Raw genomic sequence first — 27,558 nt, forward strand, 5'->3', positions numbered from 1 at the left:
TCAAAGCTTCTAATATCAAACTTGAGACCCTCCCTATAGCATGAGATGTGATATCCAAGTCCTTCCCATTCCATTCCTGAGACCCTTCTGATAGCATGAGATGTGATATCTCAATGCCTCTAATACCAAACCTGAGATCGTACCTCTAACATGAAATCTGATATCCAACTCTTTCCCCTTCCAAACCTGAGAGCCTTCCTATAGCATGAGATGTGATATCCAAGTCCTTTTAATTCCAATCCTGAGACCCTTCCTATAACATGAGATGTGATATCCAACTCCTTCCCATTCCAACCTGAGACCCTTCCTATAGCATGCGATGGGATATCCAACTCCTTCCAAATCCAATTCTGATACCCTTCCGATAGCATGAGATGTGATATCCCAATGCTTCTACCAAACCTGAGACCCATACTATGGCATGAGATGTGATATCAAACTCATTCCCCTTCCAAACCTTAGACACTTCCTTTATCATGAGATGTGATATCCAACTCCTTCCCATTCCATTACTGAGACCCTTCCAATATCATGAGATGTGATATCTCAATGCTTCTAATATCAAACTTGAGACCCTCCTTATAGCATGAGATGTGATATCCAAGTCCTTCCCATTCCAATCCTAAGACCCTTCCTATAGCATGAGATGTGATATCTCAATGCTTCTAATACCAAACCTGAGACCCTTCCTATAACATGAGATGGGAATATCCAACTCCTTCCCATTCCAATCCTGAGACCCTTCCGATAGTAGAGATGTGATATCTCAATGCTTATACCAAACCTGAGATCCTTCCTATAACATGAGATGTGATATCCAACTCCTTCCCATTCCAATCCTGAGACACTTCCTATAGCATGAGATGTGATATCTCACTGCTTATACCAAACCTGAGACCCTTCCTATAGCATGAGATGTGATATCCAACTCCTTCCCATTCCAATCCTGAGACCCTTCCTATAGCATGAGATATGATATCTCAATGCTTCTAATATCAAACTTGAGACCCTCCCTATAGCATGAGATGTGATATCCAAGTCCTTCCCATTCCAATCCTGAGACCCTTCCGATAGCATGAGATGTGATGTCTCAATGCTTCTAATACCAAACCTGAGATCCTTCCTATAACATGAGATGTGATATCCAACTCCTTCCCATTCCAATCCTGAGACCCTTCCTATAGCATGAGATGTGATATCTCAATGCTTATACCAAACCTGAGACCCTTCCTATAACATGAGATGGGATATCCAACTCCTTCCCATTCCAATCCTTAGACCCTTCCTAAAGCATGCAATATGATATCTCAATGATTCTAATAACAAACCTGAGACCCGTCCTATAACATGAGATGGGATATCCAACACCTTCCCATTCCAATCCTGAGACACTTCCGATAGCAGAGATGTGATATCTCAATGCTTATACCAAACCTGAGACCCTTCCTATAACATGAGATGTGATATCCAACTCCTTCCCGTTCCAAACCTGAGACCCTTCCTATAGCATATGTGATATCCAACACATTCCCATTCCAAACATGAGACCCTTCCTATAGCAGGAATGTAATATCCAACTCCTTCCCATTCCAATCCTGAGACCATTCCTATAGCATGAGATGTGATATCTCAATGCTTCTAATACCAAACCTGAGATCCTTCCTATGACATGAGATGTGATATCCAATTCCTCCCCATTCCAAACCTGAGAACCTTCCTACAGCATGCGATGTGATATCTCAATGCTTCTAATACCAAACCTGAGACCAGTCCTATAACATGAGATTGGATATCCAACTCCTTCCCCTTCCAAACCTGAGACCCTTCCTATAGCATGAGATGTGATATCCAACTTCTTCCCATTCCAATCCTGAGACCCTTCCTATAACATGAGATGTGATGTCTCAATGCTTCTAATACCAAACCTGAGATCTTTCCTATAACATGAGATGTGATATCCAACTCCTTCCCATTCCAATCCTGAGACCCTTCCTATAGCATGAGATGTGCTATCTCAATGCTTATACCAAACCTGAGACCCTTCCTAAAGCTTGAGATGTGATATCCAACTCCTTCCCATTCCAATCCTGAGACCCTTCCTATAACATGAAATGTGATATCCAACTCCTTCCCATTCCAACCTGAGACCCTTCCTATAGCATGAGATGTGATATCTCAAGGCCTCTAATACCAAACCTGAGATCCTTCCTCTAACATGAAATGTGATATCCAACTCCTTCTCCTTCCAAACCTGAGAGCCTTCCTATAGCATGAGATATGATATCCAAGTCCTTCCCATTCCAATCCTGAGACCCTTCCTATAACATGAAATGTGATATCCAACTCCTTCCCATTCCAACCTGAGACCCTTCCTATAGCATGAGATGGGATATCCAACTCCTTCCAAATCCAATACTGATACCCTTCCAATAGCATGAGATGTCATATCCCAATGCTTCTATCAAACCTGAGAACCATACTATGGCATGAGATGTGATATCAAACTCCTTCCCATTCCAATCCTGAGACTCTTCCTATAGCTTGAGATGAGATATCCAACTCCTTCCCATTCCAATTCTGAGACCCTTCCTATACCATGAGACTTGATATCTCAATGCTTCTAATACCAAACCTGAGACCCGTCCTATAACATGAGATGTGATATCCAAATCTTTCCCCTTCCAAACCTTAGACCCTTCCTTTATCATGAGATGTGATATCCAACTCCTTCCCATTCCAATCCTGAGACCCTTCCGATATCATGAGATTTGTTATCTCAATGCTTCTAATATCAAAATTGAGACCCTCCCTATAGCATGAGATGGGATATCCAACTCCTTCCCATTCCAATCCTGAGACCCTTCCTATAGCATGAGATGTGATGTCTCAATGCTTCTAATACCAAACCTGAGATCCTTCCTATAACATGAGATGTGATATCCAACTCCTTCCCATTCCAATCCTGAGACCCTTCCGATATCATGAGATTTGTTATCTCAATGCTTCTAATATCAAACTTGAGACCCTCCCTATAGCATGAGATGTGACATCCAAGTCCTCCCCATTCCAATCCTGAGACCCTTCCTATAGCATGAAATGTGATATCTCAATGCTTCTAATACCAAACCTGAGACCCTTCCTATAACATGAGATGGGATATCCAACTCCTTCCCATTCCAATCCTGATACCCTTCCGATAGCAGAGATGTGATATCTCAATGCTTATACCAATCCTGAGACCCTTCCTATGGCCTGAGATGTCATATACAACTCCTTCCCAATCCAATCCTGAGACCCTTCCTATAGCATGAGATGTGATATCTCAATGCTTATACCAAATGTGAGACCCTTCCTATAGCATGAGATGTGATATCCAACTCCTTCCCATTCCAAACCTGAGACCCTTCCTATTGGATGAGATGTGATATCCAACTCCTTCCCATTCCAACCCTGAGACCCTTCCTATAGCATGAGATGTGATGTCTCAATGCTTCTAATACCAAACCTGAGATCCTTCCTATAACATGAGATGTGATATCCAACTCCTTCCATTCCAATCCTGAGACCCGTCCTATAGCATGAGATGTGATATCTCAATGCTTATACCAAACCTGAGACCCTTCCTATAGCATGAGATGTGATATCCAACTGCTTCCCATTCCAATCCTGAGACCCTTCCTATAGCATGAGATGTGATATCTCAATGCTTCTAATACCAAACCTGAGATCCTTCCTCTAACATGAAATGTGATATCCAACTCCTTCCCTTTCCAAACCTAAGAGCCTATCTATAGCATGAGATGTGATATCCAAGTCCTTCCCATTCCAACCCTTAGACCCTTCCTACAGCATGCAATATGATATCTCAATGATTCTAATAACAAACCTGAGACCCGTCCTATAACATGAGATGGGATATCCAACTCCTTCCCATTCCAATCCTGAGACACTTCCGATAGCAGAGATGTGATATCTCAATGCTTATACCAAACCTGAGACCCTTCCTATAACATGAGATGTGATATCCAAATCCTTCCCGTTCCAAACCTGAGACCCTTCCTTTAGCATGAGATGTGATATCCAGCACCTTCCCATTCCAATCCTGAGACACTTCCGATAGCATGAGATGTGATATCTCAATGCTTCTAATATCAAAACTGAGACCCTCCCTATAGCATGATATGTGATATCTAAGTCCTTCCCATTCCAATCCTGAGACCCTCCCTATAGCATGAGATGTGATATCCAACTCCTTCCCATTCCAATCCTGAGACCCTTCCTATAGCATGAGATATGATATCTCAATACTTCTAATACCAAACGTGAGATCCTTCCGATAACATAAGATGTGATATCCCAATCCTTCCCCTTCCAAACCTGAGACCCTCCCTTTAGCATGAGATGTGATATCCAACTCCTTCCTATTCCAATCCTGAGACTCTTCTGATAGCATGAGATGTGATATCTAAATGCTTCTAATACCAAACCTGAGATCCTTCCGATAGCATGAGATGTGATATCTCAATGCTTCTAATACCAAACCTGAGATCCTTCCTATAACATGAGATGTGATATCCAAATCCTTCCCCTTCCAAACCTGAGACCCTCCCTTTAGCATGAGATGTGATATCCAACTCCTTCCCATTCCATTCCTGAGACCCTTCTGATAGCATGAGATGTGATATCTCAATGCCTCTAATACCAAACCTGAGATTCTACCTCTAACATGAAATCTGATATCCAACTCTTTCCCCTTCCAAACCTGAGAGCCTTCCTATAGCATGAGATGTGATATCCAAGTCCTTCCCATTCCAATCCTGAGACCCTTCCTATAGCTTGAGATGTGATATCCAACTCCTTCCCATTCCAATTCTGAGACCCTTCCTATACTATGAGACTTGATATCTCAATGCTTCTAATACCAAACGTGAGACCCGTAATATAACATGAGATGTGATATCCAAATCCTTCCCCTTCCAAACCTTAGACCCTTCCTTTATCATGAGATGTGATATCCAACTCCTTCCCATTCCAATCCTGAGACCCTTCCGATATCATGAGATGTGATATCTCAAAGCTTCTAATATCAAACTTGAGACCCTCCCTATAGCATGAGATGTGATATCCAAGTCCTTCCCATTCCAATCCTGAGACCCTTCCTATAGCATGAGATGTGATATCTCAATGCTTCTAATACCAAACCTGAGACCCTTCCTATAACATGAGATGGGAATATCCAACTCCTTCCCATTCCAATCCTGAGACCCTTCCGATAGCAGAGATGTGATATCTCAATGCTTATACCAAACCTGAGATCCTTCCTATAACATGAGATGTGATATCCAACTCCTTCCCATTCCAATCCTGAGACACTTCCCATAGCATGAGATGTGATATCTCACTGCTTATACCAAACCTGAGACCCTTCCCATAGCATGAGATGTGATATCCAACTCCTTCCCATTCCAAACATGAGACCCTTCCTATAGCAAGAAAGTAATATCCAACTCCTACCCATTCCAATCCTGAGACCCTTCCTATAGCAAGAGATGTGATATCCAAATCCTTCCCATTCCAATCCTGAGACCCTTCCTATAACATGAGATGTGATATCCAACTCCTTCCCATTCCAATCCTGAGACCCTTCCGATATCATGAGATGTGATATCTCAAAGCTTCTAATATCAAACTTGAGACCCTCCCTATAGCATGAGATGTGATATCCAAGTCCTTCCCATTCCAATCCTGAGACCCTTCCTATAGCATGAGATGTGATATCTCAATGCTTCTAATACCAAACCTGAGACCCTTCCTATAACATGAGATGGGAATATCCAACTCCTTCCCATTCCAATCCTGAGACCCTTCCGATAGCAGAGATGTGATATCTCAATGCTTATACCAAACCTGAGATCCTTCCTATAACATGAGATGTGATATCCAACTCCTTCCCATTCCAATCCTGAGACACTTCCCATAGCATGAGATGTGATATCTCACTGCTTATACCAAACCTGAGACCCTTCCCATAGCATGAGATGTGATATCCAACTCCTTCCCATTCCAAACATGAGACCCTTCCTATAGCAAGAAAGTAATATCCAACTCCTACCCATTCCAATCCTGAGACCCTTCCTATAGCAAGAGATGTGATATCCAAATCCTTCCCATTCCAATCCTGAGACCCTTCCTATAACATGAGATGTGATATCCAACTCCTTCCCATTCCAACCTGAGACACTTCCTATAGCATGAGAAGGGATATCCAACTCCTTCCCAATCCAATCCTGAGACCCTTCTGATAGCAGAGATGTGATATCCCAATGCTTATACCAAACCTGAGACACTTCCTATGGCATGAGATGTGATATCCAACTCCTTCCCAATCCAATCCTGAGACCCTTCCGATAGCAGAGACGTGATATCTCAATGCTTCTACCAAACCTGAGACCCTTCCTTTAGCATGAGATGTGATATCCAAATCCTTCACATTCCAATCCTGAGACCCTTCCTATAGCATGAGATGTGATATCTCAATGCTTCTAATACCAAACCTGAGATCCTTCCTATAACATGAGATGTGATATCCAATTCCTTCCCATTCCAAACCTGAGACCCTTCCTATTGGATGAGATGTGATATCCAACTCCTTCCCATTCCAACCCTGAGACCCTTCCTATAGCATGAGATGTGATGTCTCAATGCTTCTAATACCAAACCTGAGATCCTTCCTATAACATGAGATGTGATATCCAACTCCTTCCATTCCAATCCTGAATCCGTCCTATAGCATGAGATGTGATATCTCAATGCTTATACCAAACCTGAGACCCTTCCTATAGCATGAGATGTGATATCCAACTGCTTCCCATTCCAATCCTGAGACCCTTCCTATAGCATGAGATGTGATATCTCAATGCTTCTAATACCAAACCTGAGATCCTTCCTCTAACATGAAATGTGATATCCAACTCCTTCCCTTTCCAAACCTAAGAGCCTATCTATAGCATGAGATGTGATATCCAAGTCCTTCCCATTCCAACCCTTAGACCCTTCCTACAGCATGCAATATGATATCTCAATGATTCTAATAACAAACCTGAGACCCGTCCTATAACATGAGATGGGATATCCAACTCCTTCCCATTCCAATCCTGAGACACTTCCGATAGCAGAGATGTGATATCTCAATGCTTATACCAAACCTGAGACCCTTCCTATAACATGAGATGTGATATCCAAATCCTTCCCGTTCCAAACCTGAGACCCTTCCTTTAGCATGAGATGTGATATCCAGCACCTTCCCATTCCAATCCTGAGACACTTCCGATAGCATGAGATGTGATATCTCAATGCTTCTAATATCAAAACTGAGACCCTCACTATAGCATGATATGTGATATCTAAGTCCTTCCCATTCCAATCCTGAGACCCTCCCTATAGCATGAGATGTGATATCCAACTCCTTCCCATTCCAATCCTGAGACCCTTCCTATAGCATGAGATATGATATCTCAATACTTCTAATACCAAACGGGAGATCCTTCCGATAACATAAGATGTGATATCCAAATCCTTCCCCTTCCAAACCTGAGACCCTCCCTTTAGCATGAGATGTGATATCCAACTCCTTCCTATTCCAATCCTGAGACTCTTCTGATAGCATGAGATGTGATATCTAAATGCTTCTAATACCAAACCTGAGATCCTTCCGATAGCATGAGATGTGATATCTCAATGCTTCTAATACCAAACCTGAGATCCTTCCTATAACATGAGATGTGATATCCAAATCCTTCCCCTTCCAAACCTGAGACCCTCCCTTTAGCATGAGATGTGATATCCAACTCCTTCCCATTCCATTCCTGAGACCCTTCTGATAGCATGAGATGTGATATCTCAATGCCTCTAATACCAAACCTGAGATCCTACCTCTAACATGAAATCTGATATCCAACTCTTTCCCCTTCCAAACCTGAGAGCCTTCCTATAGCATGAGATGTGATATCCAAGTCCTTCCCATTCCAATCCTGAGACCCTTCCTATAGCTTGAGATGTGATATCCAACTCCTTCCCATTCCAATTCTGAGACCCTTCCTATACTATGAGACTTGATATCTCAATGCTTCTAATACCAAACGTGAGACCCGTAATATAACATGAGATGTGATATCCAAATCCTTCCCCTTCCAAACCTTAGACCCTTCCTTTATCATGAGATGTGATATCCAACTCCTTCCCATTCCAATCCTGAGACCCTTCCGATATCATGAGATGTGATATCTCAAAGCTTCTAATATCAAACTTGAGACCCTCCCTATAGCATGAGATGTGATATCCAAGTCCTTCCCATTCCAATCCTGAGACCCTTCCTATAGCATGAGATGTGATATCTCAATGCTTCTAATACCAAACCTGAGACCCTTCCTATAACATGAGATGGGAATATCCAACTCCTTCCCATTCCAATCCTGAGACCCTTCCGATAGCAGAGATGTGATATCTCAATGCTTATACCAAACCTGAGATCCTTCCTATAACATGAGATGTGATATCCAACTCCTTCCCATTCCAATCCTGAGACACTTCCCATAGCATGAGATGTGATATCTCACTGCTTATACCAAACCTGAGACCCTTACCATAGCATGAGATGTGATATCCAACTCCTTCCCATTCCAATCCTCATACCCTTCCTATAGCATGAGATGTGATATCTCAATGCTTCTAATATAAAACTTGAGACCCTACCTATAGCATGAGATGTGATATCCAAGTCCTTCCCATTCCAATCCTGAGACACTTCCTATAGCATGAGATGTGATATCCAACTCCTTCCCATTCCAATCCTGAGACCCTTCCTATAGCATGAGATATGATATCTCAATACTTCTAATACCAAACGTGAGATCCTTCCGATAACATGAGATGTGATATCCAAATCCTTCCCCTTCCAAACCTGAGACCCTCCCTTTAACATGAGATGTGATATCCAACTCCTTCCCATTCCAATCCTGAGACCCTTCTGATAGCATGAGATGTGATATCTCAATGCTGCTAATACCAAACCTGAGATCCTTCCGATAGCATGAGATGTGATATCTCAATGCTTCTAATACCAAACCTGAGATCCTTCCTATAACATGAGATGTGATATCCAAATCCTTCCCCTTCCAAACCTGAGACCCTCCCTTTAGCATGAGATGTGATATCCAACTCCTTCCCATTCCATTCCTGAGACCCTTCTGATAGCATGAGATGTGATATCTCAATGCCTCTAATACCAAACCTGAGATCCTACCTCTAACATTAAATGTGATATCCAACTCTTTCCCCTTCCAAACCTGAGAGCCTTCCTATAGCATGAGATGTGATATCCAAGTCCTTCCCATTCCAATCCTGAGACCCTTCCTATAGCTTGAGATGTGATATCCAACTCCTTCCCATTCCAATTCTGAGACCCTTCCTATACTCTGAGACTTGATATCTCAATGCTTCTAATACCAAACCTGAGACCCGTAATATAACATGAGATGTGATATCCAAATCCTTCCCCTTCCAAACCTTAGACCCTTCCTTTATCATGAGATGTGATATCCAACTCCTTCCCATTCCAATCCTGAGACCCTTCCGATATCATGAGATGTGATATCTCAAAGCTTCTAATATCAAACTTGAGACCCTCCCTATAGCATGAGATGTGATATCCAAGTCCTTCCCATTCCATTCCTGAGACCCTTCTGATAGCATGAGATGTGATATCTCAATGCCTCTAATACCAAACCTGAGATCGTACCTCTAACATGAAATCTGATATCCAACTCTTTCCCCTTCCAAACCTGAGAGCCTTCCTATAGCATGAGATGTGATATCCAAGTCCTTTTAATTCCAATCCTGAGACCCTTCCTATAACATGAGATGTGATATCCAACTCCTTCCCATTCCAACCTGAGACCCTTCCTATAGCATGCGATGGGATATCCAACTCCTTCCAAATCCAATTCTGATACCCTTCCGATAGCATGAGATGTGATATCCCAATGCTTCTACCAAACCTGAGACCCATACTATGGCATGAGATGTGATATCAAACTCATTCCCCTTCCAAACCTTAGACACTTCCTTTATCATGAGATGTGATATCCAACTCCTTCCCATTCCATTACTGAGACCCTTCCAATATCATGAGATGTGATATCTCAATGCTTCTAATATCAAACTTGAGACCCTCCTTATAGCATGAGATGTGATATCCAAGTCCTTCCCATTCCAATCCTAAGACCCTTCCTATAGCATGAGATGTGATATCTCAATGCTTCTAATACCAAACCTGAGACCCTTCCTATAACATGAGATGGGAATATCCAACTCCTTCCCATTCCAATCCTGAGACCCTTCCGATAGTAGAGATGTGATATCTCAATGCTTATACCAAACCTGAGATCCTTCCTATAACATGAGATGTGATATCCAACTCCTTCCCATTCCAATCCTGAGACACTTCCTATAGCATGAGATGTGATATCTCACTGCTTATACCAAACCTGAGACCCTTCCTATAGCATGAGATGTGATATCCAACTCCTTCCCATTCCAATCCTGAGACCCTTCCTATAGCATGAGATATGATATCTCAATGCTTCTAATATCAAACTTGAGACCCTCCCTATAGCATGAGATGTGATATCCAAGTCCTTCCCATTCCAATCCTGAGACCCTTCCGATAGCATGAGATGTGATGTCTCAATGCTTCTAATACCAAACCTGAGATCCTTCCTATAACATGAGATGTGATATCCAACTCCTTCCCATTCCAATCCTGAGACCCTTCCTATAGCATGAGATGTGATATCTCAATGCTTATACCAAACCTGAGACCCTTCCTATAACATGAGATGGGATATCCAACTCCTTCCCATTCCAATCCTTAGACCCTTCCTAAAGCATGCAATATGATATCTCAATGATTCTAATAACAAACCTGAGACCCGTCCTATAACATGAGATGGGATATCCAACACCTTCCCATTCCAATCCTGAGACACTTCCGATAGCAGAGATGTGATATCTCAATGCTTATACCAAACCTGAGACCCTTCCTATAACATGAAATGTGATATCCAACTCCTTCCCGTTCCAAACCTGAGACCCTTCCTATAGCATATGTGATATCCAACACATTCCCATTCCAAACATGAGACCCTTCCTATAGCAGGAATGTAATATCCAACTCCTTCCCATTCCAATCCTGAGACCATTCCTATAGCATGAGATGTGATATCTCAATGCTTCTAATACCAAACCTGAGATCCTTCCTATGACATGAGATGTGATATCCAATTCCTCCCCATTCCAAACCTGAGAACCTTCCTACAGGATGCGATGTGATATCTCAATGCTTCTAATACCAAACCTGAGACCAGTCCTATAACATGAGATTGGATATCCAACTCCTTCCCCTTCCAAACCTGAGACCCTTCCTATAGCATGAGATGTGATATCCAACTTCTTCCCATTCCAATCCTGAGACCCTTCCTATAACATGAGATGTGATGTCTCAATGCTTCTAATACCAAACCTGAGATCTTTCCTATAACATGAGATGTGATATCCAACTCCTTCCCATTCCAATCCTGAGACCCTTCCTATAGCATGAGATGTGCTATCTCAATGCTTATACCAAACCTGAGACCCTTCCTAAAGCTTGAGATGTGATATCCAACTCCTTCCCATTCCAATCCTGAGACCCTTCCTATAACATGAAATGTGATATCCAACTCCTTCCCATTCCAACCTGAGACCCTTCCTATAGCATGAGATGTGATATCTCAAGGCCTCTAATACCAAACCTGAGATCCTTCCTCTAACATGAAATGTGATATCCAACTCCTTCTCCTTCCAAACCTGAGAGCCTTCCTATAGCATGAGATATGATATCCAAGTCCTTCCCATTCCAATCCTGAGACCCTTCCTATAACATGAAATGTGATATCCAACTCCTTCCCATTCCAACCTGAGACCCTTCCTATAGCATGAGATGGGATATCCAACTCCTTCCAAATCCAATACTGATACCCTTCCAATAGCATGAGATGTCATATCCCAATGCTTCTATCAAACCTGAGAACCATACTATGGCATGAGATGTGATATCAAACTCCTTCCCATTCCAATCCTGAGACTCTTCCTATAGCTTGAGATGAGATATCCAACTCCTTCCCATTCCAATTCTGAGACCCTTCCTATACCATGAGACTTGATATCTCAATGCTTCTAATACCAAACCTGAGACCCGTCCTATAACATGAGATGTGATATCCAAATCTTTCCCCTTCCAAACCTTAGACCGTTCCTTTATCATGAGATGTGATATCCAACTCCTTCCCATTCCAATCCTGAGACCCTTCCGATATCATGAGATTTGTTATCTCAATGCTTCTAATATCAAAATTGAGACCCTCCCTATAGCATGAGATGGGATATCCAACTCCTTCCCATTCCAATCCTGAGACCCTTCCGATAGCAGAGATGTGATATCTCAATGCTTATACCAAATCTGAGACCCTTCCTATAGCATGAGATGTGATATCCAACTCCTTCCCATTCCAATCCTGAGACCCTTCCTATAGCATGAGATGTGATGTCTCAATGCTTCTAATACCAAACCTGAGATCCTTCCTATAAGATGAGATGTGATATCCAACTCCTTCCCATTCCAATCCTGAGACCCTTCCGATATCATGAGATTTGTTATCTCAATGCTTCTAATATCAAACTTGAGACCCTCCCTATAGCATGAGATGTGACATCCAAGTCCTCCCCATTCCAATCCTGAGACCCTTCCTATAGCATGAGATGTGATATCTCAATGCTTCTAATACCAAACCTGAGACCCTTCCTATAACATGAGATGGGATATCCAACTCCTTCCCATTCCAATCCTGATACCCTTCCGATAGCAGAGATGTGATATCTCAATGCTTATACCAATCCTGAGACCCTTCCTATGGCCTGAGATGTCATATACAACTCCTTCCCAATCCAATCCTGAGACCCTTCCTATAGCATGAGATGTGATATCTCAATGCTTATACCAAATGTGAGACCCTTCCTATAGCATGAGATGTGATATCCAACTCCTTCCCATTCCAATCCTGAGACCCTTCCTATAGCATGAGATGTGATGTCTCAATGCTTCTAATACCAAACCTGAGATCCTTCCTATAACATGAGATGTGATATCCAACTCCTTCCCATTCAAATCCTGAGACCCTTCCTATAGCATGAGATGTGATGTCTCAATGCTTCTAATACCAAACCTGAGAACCTTCCTACAGCATGCGATGTGATATCTCAATGCTTCTAATACCAAACCTGAGACCAGTCCTATAACATGAGATTGGATATCCAACTCCTTCCCCTTCCAAACCTGAGACCCTTCCTATAGCATGAGATGTGATATCCAACTTCTTCCCATTCCAATCCTGAGACCCTTCCTATAACATGAGATGTGATGTCTCAATGCTTCTAATACCAAACCTGAGATCTTTCCTATAACATGAGATGTGATATCCAACTCCTTCCCATTCCAATCCTGAGACCCTTCCTATAGCATGAGATGTGCTATCGCAATGCTTATACCAAACCTGAGACCCTTCCTAAAGCTTGAGATGTGATATCCAACTCCTTCCCATTCCAATCCTGAGACCCTTCCTATAGCATGAGATGTGATATCTCAAGGCCTCTAATACCAAACCTGAGATCCTTCCTCTAACATGAAATGTGATATCCAACTCCTTCCCCTTCCAAACCTGAGAGCCTTCCTATAGCATGAGATATGATATCCAAGTCCTTCCCATTCCAATCCTGAGACCCTTCCTATAACATGAAATGTGATATCCAACTCCTTCCCATTCCAACCTGAGACCCTTCCTATAGCATGAGATGGGATATCCAACTCCTTCGAAATCCAATACTGATACCCTTCCAATAGCATGAATTGTGATATCCCAATGCTTCTACCAAACCTGAGACCCATACTATGGCATGAGATGTGATATCAAACTCATTCCCATTCCAATCCTGAGACTCTTCCTATAGCTTGAGATGTGATATCCAACTCCTTCCCATTCCAATTCTGAGACCCTTCCTATGCCATGAGACTTGATATCTCAATGCTTCTAATACCAAACCTGAGACCCGTCCTATAACATGAGATGTGATATCCAAATCTTTCACCTTCCAAACCTTAGACCCTTCCTTTATCATGAGATGTGATATCCAACTCCTTCCCATTCCAATCCTGAGACCCTTCCGATATCATGAGATTTGTTATCTCAATGCTTCTAATATCAAACTTGAGACCCTCCCTATAGCATGAGATGTGACATCCAAGTCCTCCCCATTCCAATCCTGAGACCCTTCCTATAGCATGAGATGTGATATCTCAATGCTTCTAATACCAAACCTGAGACCCTTCCTATAACATGAGATGTCATATACAACTCCTTCCCAATCCAATCCTGAGACCCTTCCTATAGCATGAGATGTGATATCTCAATGCTTATACCAAATCTGAGACCCTTCCTATAGCATGAGATGTGATATCCAACTCCTTCCCATTCCAATCCTGAGACCCTTCCTATAGCATGAGATGTGATGTCTCAATGCTTCTAATACCAAACCTGCGATCCTTCCAATAACATGAGATGTGATATCCAACTCCTTCCCATTCCAATCCTGAGACCCTTATGATAGCATGAGATGTGATATCTCAATGCCTCTAATACCAAACCTGAGATACTTCCGATAGCATGAGATGTGATATCTCAATGCTTCTAATACCAAACCTGAGATCCTTCCTATAACATGAGATGTGATTTCCAAATCCTTCCCCTTCCAAACCTGAGACCCTCCATTTAGCATGAGATGTGATATACAACTCCTTCCCATTCCAATCCTGAGACCCTTCTGATAGCATGAGATGTGATATCTCAATGCCTCTAATACCAAACCTGAGATCCTATCTCTAACATGAAATGTGATATCCATCTCCTTCCCTTTCCAAACCTGAGGCCCTGCCTATAGCATGAGATGTGATATCCAAGTCCTTCCCATTCCAATCCTGAGACCCTTCCTATAGCATGTGATGTGATATCTCAATGCTTATACCAAACCTGAGACCCTTCCTATGGCATGAGATGTCATATACAACTCCTTCCCATTCCAATCCTGAGACCCTTCCTATAGCATGAGATGTGATATCTCAATGCTTATACCAAACCTGAGACCCTTCCTATAGCATGAGATGTGATATCCAACTTCTTCCCATTCCAATCCTGAGACCCTTCCTATAACATGAGATGTGATGTCTCAATGCTTCTAATACCAAACCTGAGATATTTCCTATAACATGAGATGTGATATCCAACTCCTTCCCATTCCAATCCTGAGACCCTTCCTATAGCATGAGATGTGATATCTCAATGCTTATACCAAACCTGAGACCCTTCCTATAGCTTGAGATGTGATATCCAACTCCTTCCCATTCCAATCCTGAGACCCTTCCTATAGCATGAGATGTGATATCTCAAGGCCTCTAATACCAAACCTGAGATCCTTCCTCTAACATGAAATGTGATATCCAACTCCTTCCCCTTCCAAACCTGAGAGCCTTCCTATAGCATGAGATATGATATCCAAGTCCTTCCCATTCCAATCCTGTGACCCTTCCTATAACATGAAATGTGATATCCAACTCCTTCCCATTCCAACCTGAGACCCTTCCTATAGCATGAGATGGGATATCCAACTTCTTCCAAATCCAATACTGATACCCTTCCGATAGCATGAGATGTGATATCCCAATGCTTCTACCAAACCTGAGACCCATACTATGGCATGAGATGTGATATCAAACTCCTTCCCATTCCAATCCTGAGACCCTTCCTATAGCTTGAGGTGTGATATCCAACTCCTTCCCATTCCAATTCTGAGACCCTTCTTATACCATGAGACTTGATATCTCAATGCTTCTAATACCAAACCTGAGACCCGTCCTATAACATGAGATGTGATATCCAAATCCTTCCCCTTCCAAACCTTAGACCCTTCCTTTATCATGAGATGTGATATCCAACTCCTTCCCATTCCAATCCTGAGACCCTTCCGATATCATGAGATTTGTTATCTCAATGCTTCTAATATCAAACTTGAGACCCTCCCTACAGCATGAGATGTGACATCCAAGTCCTTCCCATTCCAATCCTGAGACCCTTCCTATAGCATGAGATGTGATATCTCTATGCTTCTAATACCAAACCTGAGACCATTCCTATAACATGAGATGGGATATCCAACTCCTTCCCATTCCAATCCTGAGACCCTTCCGATAGCAGAGATGTGATATCTCAATGCTTATACCAAACCTGAGACCCTTCCTATGGCCTGAGATGTCATATACAACTCCTTCCCATTCCAATCCTGAGACCCTTCCTTTAGCATGAGATGTGATATCTCACTGCTTATACCAAATCTGAGACCCTTCCTACAGCATGAGATGTGATATCCAATTCCTTCACATTCCAATCCTGAGACCCTTCCTATAGCTTGAGATGTGATATCCAACTCCTTCCCATTCCAATTCTGAGACCCTTCCTATACTCTGAGACTTGATATCTCAATGCTTCTAATACCAAACCTGAGACCCGTAATATAACATGAGATGTGATATCCAAATCCTTCCCCTTCCAAACCTTAGACCCTTCCTTTATCATGAGATGTGATATCCAACTCCTTCCCATTCCAATCCTGAGACCCTTCCGATATCATGAGATGTGATATCTCAAAGCTTCTAATATCAAACTTGAGACCCTCCCTATAGCATGAGATGTGATATCCAAGTCCTTCCCATTCCATTCCCGAGACCCTTCTGATAGCATGAGATGTGATATCTCAATGCCTCTAATACCAAACCTGAGATCGTACCTCTAACATGAAATCTGATATCCAACTCTTTCCCCTTCCAAACCTGAGAGCCTTCCTATAGCATGAGATGTGATATCCAAGTCCTTTTAATTCCAATCCTGAGACCCTTCCTATAACATGAGATGTGATATCCAACTCCTTCCCATTCCAACCTGAGACCCTTCCTATAGCATGCGATGGGATATCCAACTCCTTCCAAATCCAATTCTGATACCCTTCCGATAGCATGAGATGTGATATCCCAATGCTTCTACCAAACCTGAGACCCATACTATGGCATGAGATGTGATATCAAACTCATTCCCCTTCCAAACCTTAGACACTTCCTTTATCATGAGATGTGATATCCAACTCCTTCCCATTCCATTACTGAGACCCTTCCAATATCATGAGATGTGATATCTCAATGCTTCTAATATCAAACTTGAGACCCTCCTTATAGCATGAGATGTGATATCCAAGTCCTTCCCATTCCAATCCTAAGACCCTTCCTATAGCATGAGATGTGATATCTCAATGCTTCTAATACCAAACCTGAGACCCTTCCTATAACATGAGATGGGAATATCCAACTCCTTCCCATTCCAATCCTGAGACCCTTCCGATAGTAGAGATGTGATATCTCAATGCTTATACCAAACCTGAGATCCTTCCTATAACATGAGATGTGATATCCAACTCCTTCCCATTCCAATCCTGAGACACTTCCTATAGCATGAGATGTGATATCTCACTGCTTATACCAAACCTGAGACCCTTCCTATAGCATGAGATGTGATATCCAACTCCTTCCCATTCCAATCCTGAGACCCTTCCTATAGCATGAGATATGATATCTCAATGCTTCTAATATCAAACTTGAGACCCTCCCTATAGCATGAGATGTGATATCCAAGTCCTTCCCATTCCAATCCTGAGACCCTTCCGATAGCATGAGATGTGATGTCTCAATGCTTCTAATACCAAACCTGAGATCCTTCCTATAACATGAGATGTGATATCCAACTCCTTCCCATTCCAATCCTGAGACCCTTCCTATAGCATGAGATGTGATATCTCAATGCTTATACCAAACCTGAGACCCTTCCTATAACATGAGATGGGATATCCAACTCCTTCCCATTCCAATCCTTAGACCCTTCCTAAAGCATGCAATATGATATCTCAATGATTCTAATAACAAACCTGAGACCCGTCCTATAACATGAGATGGGATATCCAACACCTTCCCATTCCAATCCTGAGACACTTCCGATAGCAGAGATGTGATATCTCAATGCTTATACCAAACCTGAGACCCTTCCTATAACATGAGATGTGATATCCAACTCCTTCCCGTTCCAAACCTGAGACCCTTCCTATAGCATATGTGATATCCAACACATTCCCATTCCAAACATGAGACCCTTCCTATAGCAGGAATGTAATATCCAACTCCTTCCCATTCCAATCCTGAGACCATTCCTATAGCATGAGATGTGATATCTCAATGCTTCTAATACCAAACCTGAGATCCTTCCTATGACATGAGATGTGATATCCAATTCCTCCCCATTCCAAACCTGAGAACCTTCCTACAGCATGCGATGTGATATCTCAATGCTTCTAATACCAAACCTGAGACAAGTCCTATAACATGAGATTGGATATCCAACTCCTTCCCCTTCCAAACCTGAGACCCTTCCTATAGCATGAGATGTGATATCCAACTTCTTCCCATTCCAATCCTGAGACCCTTCCTATAACATGAGATGTGATGTCTCAATGCTTCTAATACCAAACCTGAGATCTTTCCTATAACATGAGATGTGATATCCAACTCCTTCCCATTCCAATCCTGAGACCCTTCCTATAGCATGAGATGTGCTATCTCAATGCTTATACCAAACCTGAGACCCTTCCTAAAGCTTGAGATGTGATATCCAACTCCTTCCCATTCCAATCCTGAGACCCTTCCTATAACATGAAATGTGATATCCAACTCCTTCCCATTCCAACCTGAGACCCTTCCTATAGCATGAGATGTGATATCTCAAGGCCTCTAATACCAAACCTGAGATCCTTCCTCTAACATGAAATGTGATATCCAACTCCTTCTCCTTCCAAACCTGAGAGCCTTCCTATAGCATGAGATATGATATCCAAGTCCTTCCCATTCCAATCCTGAGACCCTTCCTATAACATGAAATGTGATATCCAACTCCTTCCCATTCCAACCTGAGACCCTTCCTATAGCATGAGATGGGATATCCAACTCCTTCCAAATCCAATACTGATACCCTTCCAATAGCATGAGATGTCATATCCCAATGCTTCTATCAAACCTGAGAACCATACTATGGCATGAGATGTGATATCAAACTCCTTCCCATTCCAATCCTGAGACTCTTCCTATAGCTTGAGATGAGATATCCAACTCCTTCCCATTCCAATTCTGAGACCCTTCCTATACCATGAGACTTGATATCTCAATGCTTCTAATACCAAACCTGAGACCCGTCCTATAACATGAGATGTGATATCCAAATCTTTCCCCTTCCAAACCTTAGACCCTTCCTTTATCATGAGATGTGATATCCAACTCCTTCCCATTCCAATCCTGAGACCCTTCCGATATCATGAGATTTGTTATCTCAATGCTTCTAATATCAAAATTGAGACCCTCCCTATAGCATGAGATGGGATATCCAACTCCTTCCCATTCCAATCCTGAGACCCTTCCGATAGCAGAGATGTGATATCTCAATGCTTATACCAAATCTGAGACCCTTCCTATAGCATGAGATGTGATATCCAACTCCTTCCCATTCCAATCCTGAGACCCTTCCTATAGCATGAGATGTGATGTCTCAATGCTTCTAATACCAAACCTGAGATCCTTCCTATAACATGAGATGTGATATCCAACTCCTTCCCATTCCAATCCTGAGACCCTTCCGATATCATGAGATTTGTTATCTCAATGCTTCTAATATCAAACTTGAGACCCTCCCTGTAGCATGAGATGTGACATCCAAGTCCTCCCCATTCCAATCCTGAGACCCTTCCTATAGAATGAGATGTGATATCTCAATGCTTCTAATACCAAACCTGAGACCCTTCCTATAACATGAGATGGGATATCCAACTCCTTCCCATTCCAATCCTGATACCCTTCCGATAGCAGAGATGTGATATCTCAATGCTTATACCAATCCTGAGACCCTTCCTATGGCCTGAGATGTCATATACAACTCCTTCCCAATCCAATCCTGAGACCCTTCCTATAGCATGAGATGTGATATCTCAATGCTTATACCAAATGTGAGACCCTTCCTATAGCATGAGATGTGATATCCAACTCCTTCCCATTCCAAACCTGAGACCCTTCCTATTGGATGAGATGTGATATCCAACTCCTTCCCATTCCAACCCTGAGACCCTTCCTATAGCATGAGATGTGATGTCTCAATGCTTCTAATACCAAACCTGAGATCCTTCCTATAACATGAGATGTGATATCCAACTCCTTCCATTCCAATCCTGAGACCCGTCCTATAGCATGAGATGTGATATCTCAATGCTTATACCAAACCTGAGACCCTTCCTATAGCATGAGATGTGATATCCAACTGCTTCCCATTCCAATCCTGAGACCCTTCCTATAGCATGAGATGTGATATCTCAATGCTTCTAATACCAAACCTGAGATCCTTCCTCTAACATGAAATGTGATATCCAACTCCTTCCCTTTCCAAACCTAAGAGCCTATCTATAGCATGAGATGTGATATCCAAGTCCTTCCCATTCCAACCCTTAGACCCTTCCTACAGCATGCAATATGATATCTCAATGATTCTAATAACAAACCTGAGACCCATCCTATAACATGAGATGGGATATCCAACTCCTTCCCATTCCAATCCTGAGACACTTCCGATAGCAGAGATGTGATATCTCAATGCTTATACCAAACCTGAGACCCTTCCTATAACATGAGATGTGATATCCAAATCCTTCCCGTTCCAAACCTGAGACCCTTCCTTTAGCATGAGATGTGATATCCAGCACCTTCCCATTCCAATCCTGAGACACTTCCGATAGCATGAGATGTGATATCTCAATGCTTCTAATATCAAAACTGAGACCCTCCCTATAGCATGATATGTGATATCTAAGTCCTTCCCATTCCAATCCTGAGACCCTCCCTATAGCATGAGATGTGATATCCAACTCCTTCCCATTCCAATCCTGAGACCCTTCCTATAGCATGAGATATGATATCTCAATACTTCTAATACCAAACGTGAGATCCTTCCGATAACATAAGATGTGATATCCAAATCCTTCCCCTTCCAAACCTGAGACCCTCCCTTTAGCATGAGATGTGATATCCAACTCCTTCCTATTCCAATCCTGAGACTCTTCTGATAGCATGAGATGTGATATCTAAATGCTTCTAATACCAAACCTGAGATCCTTCCGATAGCATGAGATGTGATATCTCAATGCTTCTAATACCAAACCTGAGATCCTTCCTATAATATGAGATGTGATATCCAAATCCTTCCCCTTCCAAACCTGAGACCCTCCCTTTAGCATGAGATGTGATATCCAACTCCTTCCCATTCCATTCCTGAGACCCTTCTGATAGCATGAGATGTGATATCTCAATGCCTCTAATACCAAACCTGAGATCCTACCTCTAACATGAAATCTGATATCCAACTCTTTCCCCTTCCAAACCTGAGAGCCTTCCTATAGCATGAGATGTGATATCCAAGTCCTTCCCATTCCAATCCTGAGACCCTTCCTATAGCTTGAGATGTGATATCCAACTCCTTCCCATTCCAATTCTGAGACCCTTCCTATACTATGAGACTTGATATCTCAATGCTTCTAATACCAAACGTGAGACCCGTAATATAACATGAGATGTGATATCCAAATCCTTCCCCTTCCAAACCTTAGACCCTTCCTTTATCATGAGATGTGATATCCAACTCCTTCCCATTCCAATCCTGAGACCCTTCCGATATCATGAGATGTGATATCTCAAAGCTTCTAATATCAAACTTGAGACCCTCCCTATAGCATGAGATGTGATATCCAAGTCCTTCCCATTCCAATCCTGAGACCCTTCCTATAGCATGAGATGTGATATCTCAATGCTTCTAATACCAAACCTGAGACCCTTCCTATAACATGAGATGGGAATATCCAACTCCTTCCCATTCCAATCCTGAGACCCTTCCGATAGCAGAGATGTGATATCTCAATGCTTATACCAAACCTGAGATCCTTCCTATAACATGAGATGTGATATCCAACTCCTTCCCATTCCAATCCTGAGACACTTCCCATAGCATGAGATGTGATATCTCACTGCTTATACCAAACCTGAGACCCTTCCCATAGCATGAGATGTGATATCCAACTCCTTCCCATTCCAAACATGAGACCCTTCCTATAGCAAGAAAGTAATATCCAACTCCTACCCATTCCAATCCTGAGACCCTTCCTATAGCAAGAGATGTGATATCCAAATCCTTCCCATTCCAATCCTGAGACCCTTCCTATAACATGAGATGTGATATCCAACTCCTTCCCATTCCAACCTGAGACACTTCCTATAGCATGAGAAGGGATATCCAACTCCTTCCCAATCCAATCCTGAGACCCTTCTGATAGCAGAGATGTGATATCCCAATGCTTATACCAAACCTGAGACACTTCCTATGGCATGAGATGTGATATCCAACTCCTTCCCAATCCAATCCTGAGACCCTTCCGATAGCAGAGACGTGATATCTCAATGCTTCTACCAAACCTGAGACCCTTCCTTTAGCATGAGATGTGATATCCAAATCCTTCACATTCCAATCCTGAGACCCTTCCTATAGCATGAGATGTGATATCTCAATGCTTCTAATACCAAACCTGAGATCCTTCCTATAACATGAGATGTGATATCCAATTCCTTCCCATTCCAAACCTGAGACCCTTCCTATTGGATGAGATGTGATATCCAACTCCTTCCCATTCCAACCCTGAGACCCTTCCTATAGCATGAGATGTGATGTCTCAATGCTTCTAATACCAAACCTGAGATCCTTCCTATAACATGAGATGTGATATCCAACTCCTTCCATTCCAATCCTGAGACCCGTCCTATAGCATGAGATGTGATATCTCAATGCTTATACCAAACCTGAGACCCTTCCTATAGCATGAGATGTGATATCCAACTGCTTCCCATTCCAATCCTGAGACCCTTCCTATAGCATGAGATGTGATATCTCAATGCTTCTAATACCAAACCTGAGATCCTTCCTCTAACATGAAATGTGATATCCAACTCCTTCCCTTTCCAAACCTAAGAGCCTATCTATAGCATGAGATGTGATATCCAAGTCCTTCCCATTCCAACCCTTAGACCCTTCCTACAGCATGCAATATGATATCTCAATGATTCTAATAACAAACCTGAGACCCGTCCTATAACATGAGATGGGATATCCAACTCCTTCCCATTCCAATCCTGAGACACTTCCGATAGCAGAGATGTGATATCTCAATGCTTATACCAAACCTGAGACCCTTCCTATAACATGAGATGTGATATCCAAATCCTTCCCGTTCCAAACCTGAGACCCTTCCTTTAGCATGAGATGTGATATCCAGCACCTTCCCATTCCAATCCTGAGACACTTCCGATAGCATGAGATGTGATATCTCAATGCTTCTAATATCAAAACTGAGACCCTCCCTATAGCATGATATGTGATATCTAAGTCCTTCCCATTCCAATCCTGAGACCCTCCCTATAGCATGAGATGTGATATCCAACTCCTTCCCATTCCAATCCTGAGACCCTTCCTATAGCATGAGATATGATATCTCAATACTTCTAATACCAAACGTGAGATCCTTCCGATAACATAAGATGTGATATCCAAATCCTTCCCCTTCCAAACCTGAGACCCTCCCTTTAGCATGAGATGTGATATCCAACTCCTTCCTATTCCAATCCTGAGACTCTTCTGATAGCATGAGATGTGATATCTAAATGCTTCTAATACCAAACCTGAGATCCTTCCGATAGCATGAGATGTGATATCTCAATGCTTCTAATACCAAACCTGAGATCCTTCCTATAACATGAGATGTGATATCCAAATCCTTCCCCTTCCAAACCTGAGACCCTCCCTTTAGCATGAGATGTGATATCCAACTCCTTCCCATTCCATTCCTGAGACCCTTCTGATAGCATGAGATGTGATATCTCAATGCCTCTAATACCAAACCTGAGATCCTACCTCTAACATGAAATCTGATATCCAACTCTTTCCCCTTCCAAACCTGAGAGCCTTCCTATAGCATGAGATGTGATATCCAAGTCCTTCCCATTCCAATCCTGAGACCCTTCCTATAGCTTGAGATGTGATATCCAACTCCTTCCCATTCCAATTCTGAGACCCTTCCTATACTATGAGACTTGATATCTCAATGCTTCTAATACCAAACGTGAGACCCGTAATATAACATGAGATGTGATATCCAAATCCTTCCCCTTCCAAACCTTAGACCCTTCCTTTATCATGAGATGTGATATCCAACTCCTTCCCATTCCAATCCTGAGACCCTTCCGATATCATGAGATGTGATATCTCAAAGCTTCTAATATCAAACTTGAGACCCTCCCTATAGCATGAGATGTGATATCCAAGTCCTTCCCATTCCAATCCTGAGACCCTTCCTATAGCATGAGATGTGATATCTCAATGCTTCTAATACCAAACCTGAGACCCTTCCTATAACATGAGATGGGAATATCCAACTCCTTCCCATTCCAATCCTGAGACCCTTCCGATAGCAGAGATGTGATATCTCTATGCTTATACCAAACCTGAGATCCTTCCTATAACATGAGATGTGATATCCAACTCCTTCCCATTCCAATCCTGAGACACTTCCCATAGCATGAGATGTGATATCTCACTGCTTATACCAAACCTGAGACCCTTCCCATAGCATGAGATGTGATATCCAACTCCTTCCCATTCCAATCCTCATACCCTTCCTATAGCATGAGATGTGATATCTCAATGCTTCTAATATAAAACTTGAGACCCTACCTATAGCATGAGATGTGATATCCAAGTCCTTCCCATTCCAATCCTGAGACACTTCCTATAGCATGAGATGTGATATCCAACTCCTTCCCATTCCAATCCTGAGACCCTTCCTATAGCATGAGATATGATATCTCAATACTTCTAATACCAAACGTGAGATCCTTCCGATAACATGAGATGTGATATCCAAATCCTTCCCCTTCCAAACCTGAGACCCTCCCTTTAACATGAGATGTGATATCCAACTCCTTCCCATTCCAATCCTGAGACCCTTCTGATAGCATGAGATGTGATATCTCAATGCTGCTAATACCAAACCTGAGATCCTTCCGATAGCATGAGATGTGATATCTCAATGCTTCTAATACCAAACCTGAGATCCTTCCTATAACATGAGATGTGATATCCAAATCCTTCCCCTTCCAAACCTGAGACCCTCCCTTTAGCATGAGATGTGATATCCAACTCCTTCCCATTCCATTCCTGAGACCCTTCTGATAGCATGAGATGTGATATCTCAATGCCTCTAATACCAAACCTGAGATCCTACCTCTAACATTAAATGTGATATCCAACTCTTTCCCCTTCCAAACCTGAGAGCCTTCCTATAGCATGAGATGTGATATCCAAGTCCTTCCCATTCCAATCCTGAGACCCTTCCTATAGCTTGAGATGTGATATCCAACTCCTTCCCATTCCAATTCTGAGACCCTTCCTATACTCTGAGACTTGATATCTCAATGCTTCTAATACCAAACCTGAGACCCGTAATATAACATGAGATGTGATATCCAAATCCTTCCCCTTCCAAACCTTAGACCCTTCCTTTATCATGAGATGTGATATCCAACTCCTTCCCATTCCAATCCTGAGACCCTTCCGATATCATGAGATGTGATATCTCAAAGCTTCTAATATCAAACTTGAGACCCTCCCTATAGCATGAGATGTGATATCCAAGTCCTTCCCATTCCATTCCTGAGACCCTTCTGATAGCATGAGATGTGATATCTCAATGCCTCTAATACCAAACCTGAGATCGTACCTCTAACATGAAATCTGATATCCAACTCTTTCCCCTTCCAAACCTGAGAGCCTTCCTATAGCATGAGATGTGATATCCAAGTCCTTTTAATTCCAATCCTGAGACCCTTCCTATAACATGAGATGTGATATCCAACTCCTTCCCATTCCAACCTGAGACCCTTCCTATAGCATGCGATGGGATATCCAACTCCTTCCAAATCCAATTCTGATACCCTTCCGATAGCATGAGATGTGATATCCCAATGCTTCTACCAAACCTGAGACCCATACTATGGCATGAGATGTGATATCAAACTCATTCCCCTTCCAAACCTTAGACACTTCCTTTATCATGAGATGTGATATCCAACTCCTTCCCATTCCATTACTGAGACCCTTCCAATATCATGAGATGTGATATCTCAATGCTTCTAATATCAAACTTGAGACCCTCCTTATAGCATGAGATGTGATATCCAAGTCCTTCCCATTCCAATCCTAAGACCCTTCCTATAGCATGAGATGTGATATCTCAATGCTTCTAATACCAAACCTGAGACCCTTCCTATAACATGAGATGGGAATATCCAACTCCTTCCCATTCCAATCCTGAGACCCTTCCGATAGTAGAGATGTGATATCTCAATGCTTATACCAAACCTGAGATCCTTCCTATAACATGAGATGTGATATCCAACTCCTTCCCATTCCAATCCTGAGACACTTCCTATAGCATGAGATGTGATATCTCACTGCTTATACCAAACCTGAGACCCTTCCTATAGCATGAGATGTGATATCCAACTCCTTCCCATTCCAATCCTGAGACCCTTCCTATAGCATGAGATATGATATCTCAATGCTTCTAATATCAAACTTGAGACCCTCCCTATAGCATGAGATGTGATATCCAAGTCCTTCCCATTCCAATCCTGAGACCCTTCCGATAGCATGAGATGTGATGTCTCAATGCTTCTAATACCAAACCTGAGATCCTTCCTATAACATGAGATGTGATATCCAACTCCTTCCCATTCCAATCCTGAGACCCTTCCTATAGCATGAGATGTGATATCTCAATGCTTATACCAAACCTGAGACCCTTCCTATAACATGAGATGGGATATCCAACTCCTTCCCATTCCAATCCTTAGACCCTTCCTAAAGCATGCAATATGATATCTCAATGATTCTAATAACAAACCTGAGACCCGTCCTATAACATGAGATGGGATATCCAACACCTTCCCATTCCAATCCTGAGACACTTCCGATAGCAGAGATGTGATATCTCAATGCTTATACCAAACCTGAGACCCTTCCTATAACATGAGATGTGATATCCAACTCCTTCCCGTTCCAAACCTGAGACCCTTCCTATAGCATATGTGATATCCAACACATTCCCATTCCAAACATGAGACCCTTC

This window comes from Ambystoma mexicanum, chromosome 13 (assembly GCF_040938575.1).
Source record: "Ambystoma mexicanum isolate Mex_15411 chromosome 13, UKY_AmexF1_1, whole genome shotgun sequence".
Classification (NCBI taxonomy): domain Eukaryota; kingdom Metazoa; phylum Chordata; class Amphibia; order Caudata; family Ambystomatidae; genus Ambystoma; species Ambystoma mexicanum.